Below are 5,159 nucleotides of genomic sequence, written 5' to 3'. Positions count from 1 at the left end.
ACATTGCAGCGTACAGGGTAGAGAGCAGTATGAACAAGTCACTGTCTGTTTGCCATTTTAGTTTGCATTAACAACGAGGAGTCCTTGTGGCACCTTAGAGACAAACAGATGTATTTAGGCATAAGCTTTCATGGGCTAGAACCCACTTCATCAGATGCATGGGCTGGGTTATAGCCCACGAAAGCTTATGCCCATATACGTTTGTTCCTCTCTAAGGTGCCACAAGGACTCCTTGTTTTTGCTGATACGGACTAACACGGCCACCCCTCTGAACCCTGTCACCATGCAAGGCATTAGTTTGTATTGACTTTGCAAATCTCTAGATGAGTTGATCCACCCCCTGGAAGACCTCTGCGTACCCCCAGGGTTACACGTCCCCCTGGTTGAGCACCACCGCTCCAGGCACTGGGGTGCCCTGTGCCTTTAAACACACAGCCCTGGGAAGCAGGTGCGGAGTTATATTGTGTGTGGGTTTCCCCTCTGCCACTGCAATGCGTCTCCCTGGTCTTGACCCCCCAGCCCCTGATTCTGCCCCATGGCCCCTCTCCTTGCTGCCTCCAGCTGTTCGACCCTCCTGGGCGGGCAGTGCGGCCCCTGCACAGATTCCCAGCCCTCCCCTCCGATTTGCCCCCTCTAACCTCAGCAGGGAGAGCAGAGGGTGACCCCCAGGGAGGGCAGCCTTTGCAGGGGCGTGGCTGGGGGGCTTGTTCCCCCATGGGGTCTGTGCTGGGGGGGTGTCATTAACCCCTCCCTGCCCAGCCGGGGGGGATGTTCCCCAGCTGGGACCAGCCGCCTGGGCAGCCCTGGGCCGGAGCCTGCAGGTAATTAACCAAGGGCCGGGGGGGGAGACGCCTCTGCACAAGGGGGCCCAGGTCCCCCCGCCCCTGGGTACCGGCCCCCGGGTTGTTCCCGCACCTGGGGCGGGCCCCGAGCTGCGTTCACACCAGTGACCCCGCTGCCCCCCCCGCCCCCAGCTCCAGCCAGGGGCTGCCCCAGAGGCACGGGGGGGTGGGTCAGATGGGTCAAGAGACCGGGCCGCAGTGGGGTTCCCCTTTGTGTGTCTGGGGGTGCAGGGGCTGGAAAGGGAGGGATGAGAAATGAGCCAGAAATGAGGGGACAGACCGTGTGAACTGGGTGGACCTGGCTCTGGACAGGCCGGAGATGGGGGGGCAGGGGGGTTTCTCTCTGGTTTTGCCACTTCAGTCTCAAACACTGAATAATTTCTCCTGAATTCTTCCCCTTTCCCCTCCAATTATAAAATATGGGGATAAAATCCATGTCGATCCCCCCCCTTTTTTCTCCAATGATTGTCCCTGTCTCTATCATCCTCAGATTTTGCCCCATTTTCTAATTCCCAAAGGTCAGTTTAAAGTCTCAGTTGTGAGCTATTTCCCCACCCATTTTATCTGCCGCCAATTGTCCTTGTTCAGGTGGGAAATTGTCGCCATGAGTCATTCCCCCAACTGTGGGTCCAGCTTAGGGGAGCCTGGAGATGTGTCTGGCTCTGGGGTGGGACGGGGCAGCCGGTCTCTGCCAGCAACAGGGCATGGGAGGGACACGGGGGGGAAGGGAGAAGTGATTTTTCTCAGTGGCGTAACCAGGCCCAGCTGCCCCCCCCCACCCATCTGCCCAGTGCAGCTCCCCACAGCCACCAGCTGCCTGTCCCCTGCCCCTCCCATCCTGCTGCCCCCTCCCCACTGCCAGGGGGCCTTCCTGCTCCAGACCCCCCCTCCCTGGTCTTCTTAAAACACCTTCACAAAGGGCTCCCTGCTGCCCAGGGGAATGGTGGGGAACCGTTACTGTCTGTGTATTTTACAATCCCATACAATCCTTTCAAACTTTCCCACTCACCCCTCGAATTATTCACCATCCCTCAGGTCTTGGTGTTTTGATCTTATATTATCGAATATTTCGGTTTTGACCCATTTTTCTCCCCAGTTCTCAAGAACGGATCTAAAGTGCCCCGAGCGGCCAGGCGGGTGACGTGACCTCTTTCGCTGGGCCGATTTCCGCTGGTGAAAGAGACACGCTTTCGAGATCCACAGAGCTTCTCCTCAGGTCTGGGGAAGGAACTCAGCCTAGAACAGATTGAGAATCCTAAGAAATTAACCCATATTGCCACAAACCGTTCAAACCGAAGTGAAAAGAACAGGAGGACTTGCGGCCCCTTAGAGACGAACCAATTTATTAGCGCGTAAGCTTTCGTGAGCTGCAGCTCACTTCCTCGGAGGCCTCTGGCGTGGGCAGTTAACACCGCTGCATTCGTGGGACAAAGGGGAATTAGTGGGTTACAGATTGTCGTAGTGAGACATATAACCAGAGCCAGGACACCACTTTCCCTAAGGCCGACCCTGGCGGGATCCGTGGAGGAGACGGGGGGGGGGGGCTGGAAGCATGTGGGGGGCAGTGGAGGCCAGGAGGGATGCGGGGTGGCGGGGGAGGGAAGCAGCTGGGGTCATCAAAATACAAGTCCACCCAAACGAGGATGAGTTTGTTAACAAAGAACAGAGATTTAAGCGATGTGAGGTAAGAGCAGAAGACAGGTACGGTTACAAACAAAACAGATTTCCTAGCGACTAAGGGCATGTCTACGGCGGTGAACGTACGGCGGTAGTAATGCAAGGTCTTTTAAACGGCAGTGATTTGCGATAAGGATTCGGCCTCCCAGGTTGGCAACAGTATCAGGACTGACAGGGTGAGAACCACTGCTATGAATATCACTAGATGGAGAGACTCTAGGGAGACACGAGGAGCAACTATTAGAGGGGATACAATCACTGATTTTCACATGTCTGTTTAGTCATCATTTCCCCGAGCAGATAAAGAAAGGCCAAAGCGTAGGAACGTAACAGAAGATGGAGGGAAAGTACGTAACGTCCAGCATCGATACGTTCCCACTCACATCCCCTTGGGGAACGCTGGAATAGGCAAGGGGATCATCAGGTGTTGGCAAGCGTTAGGAAAGGGATCGATATTAAGACAGAAAAGATCATATTGTCTCATCTTGAATACTGCGTGCAGATGTGGTTGCCCCATCTCAAAAAAGATATATTGGAATTGGAAAAGGTTCAGAAAAGGGCAACAAAAATGATGAGGGGGATGGAACAGCTTCCATATGAGGAGAGACTAATAAGGCTGGGACTTTTCAGCTTGGAAAAGAGACAGCTAAGGGGGGATATGATTGTGGTCTATAAAATCATGACTGGTGTAGAGAAAGTCGATAAGGATATGTTATTTACTCCTTCTCATAACACAAGAACTAGGGGTCACCCAATGAAATAGGCAGCAGGTTTAAAACAAACAAAAGGAAGTATTTCTTCACACAACGCACAGTTAACTTGTGGAACTCCTTGCCAGAGGATGTTGGGAAGGCCAAGACCATAACAGGGTTCAAAAATGAACTAGATAAGTTCATGGAGGTCAGGTCCGTCAATGGCTATTAGCCAGGCTGGGCAGGGAGGGTGTCCCTAGCCTCTGTTCGCCAGAAGCTGGGAATGGGAGAGAGAGGATGGATCACTTGGTGATTCCCTGTTCTGTTCATTCCCTCTGGGGCACCTGGCCTTGGCCACTGTCGGAAGACAGGACACTGGGAAAGATGAACCTTTGGTCTGACCCAGTAGGGCCATTCTTATGGTGGTCGTCTGCTGGACATCTTTGGATGTGTTCCCCACCCTACCGCACACAAGCTGGGTGCTGTCTTTTATCCTGAGTGACGCTTATGCCCACTAAGACTCATACACATGTATAAAGGCTTATCCTTCTCTGTCCTTCCACATCCTACTAAATTCAGGATGCCCCATTTTCCATAGGCTAATTAGTTCCTCTTACCCTCACTAACACTGGCATCAATCAGTTACTAAAGTAACTTGTGCTTATTTTAGAATTCCCCCAAATATTTGTGACTGTTCCGAACTGACATCTTGCGGTGTTAACAGGTACATTGTGGCAAGTTTTCCTAAGCATCAGCAATGAACACACTTTTGCTGTTGTCATGCAATTTATGGGTTCAGGGTCGTGTCTTGGGTAACTGGTCCTGTCAACGTATCTTGGGCTTAAGGCCTTGTCTGGCTAAGCCTAATATCTTACAGGCCTTCAGCCTCGCTTTACAGCCTTATCTTACCTACACACCTAATTCACACTCATCTGTGATACAGTCCAAACCCTGTGGTGCTATTCCTGCTTCGCTTTTACCAGGTCAAATCTACGTAGAGCAACAGTGTCCTGTGATATACAGGAAGCTAGATCAGATGATCTGGTAGTCCTTTCTGGCCTCGGTCTCTGTGACCATGACTCTTTGATTGTGAGCAAAAGTATCCCCAAAAACCTATGAGGGGTTGCTTCCCCCAGCACTGAGATGCAGCCACCTCTAGAGTGGGTTAGTGGCCATTATTTGCCAGTGACAGAGCCTGGAAATGTCTTAAATATTTTGGCTTTTCTGTGCCCTACAGTCTCTTGTTCAAGAAGCATCATCCCCCAGGGCTCCCGGCTGCCGGTGTGGATGGCCGGCAGATCATACAATCGTAGAATATCAGGGTTGGAAGGGACCTCAGGAGGTATCTAGTCCAACCCCCTGTTCAAAGCAGGACCAATCCCCAATTTTTGCCCCGGATCCCTAAATTTTTGCCCCCTCAAGGACTGAACTCACTACCCTGGGTTTAGCAGGCCAATACTCAAACCACTGAGGGGCCCGGGTGATTTAAAAGGACCCAGGGGCCCCCAGCACGCAGCGGGGCTAAGGGAAGATTCCTGCCCGCCCTCACTGCGCACTGCTCCCGGAAGCAGCCAGCACCTTCCTGTGGCCCCTGGGGAGGGGGTCTCCGTGGGCTGTGCCGGCCCTGAGCGCCGACTCCACAGCTCCCATTGGTCGGGAACTGCGGCCAATGGGAGCTGTGGGGGCGGTGCCTGTGGGCACTGGCATGTGGAGACGCCCTGGCCCCCCGCCCCTCTAACGGGGGGGCCCAGGTGCTCAGGGGAGAGTTGGCAGGGATGGGGCAGGTTCCCTACTTGGTTCCTAGGAAGCCGCGACCTCCAGTTCCTAGATCCATGTGGTGCCTTCTCTCCACCCCGAGCCCCGGTTCTGCAGCTCTCCAAACTGGAGAAATGGTCTGAAGTCAATAGGATGAAATTCAGCAAGGACAAATGCAAAGGAGCAATCAATT

The sequence above is a fragment of the Caretta caretta genome, chromosome 28 (assembly GCF_965140235.1).
Source record: "Caretta caretta isolate rCarCar2 chromosome 28, rCarCar1.hap1, whole genome shotgun sequence".
NCBI lineage: Eukaryota > Metazoa > Chordata > Testudines > Cheloniidae > Caretta > Caretta caretta.
This window is presented reverse-complemented; position numbering follows the sequence as displayed.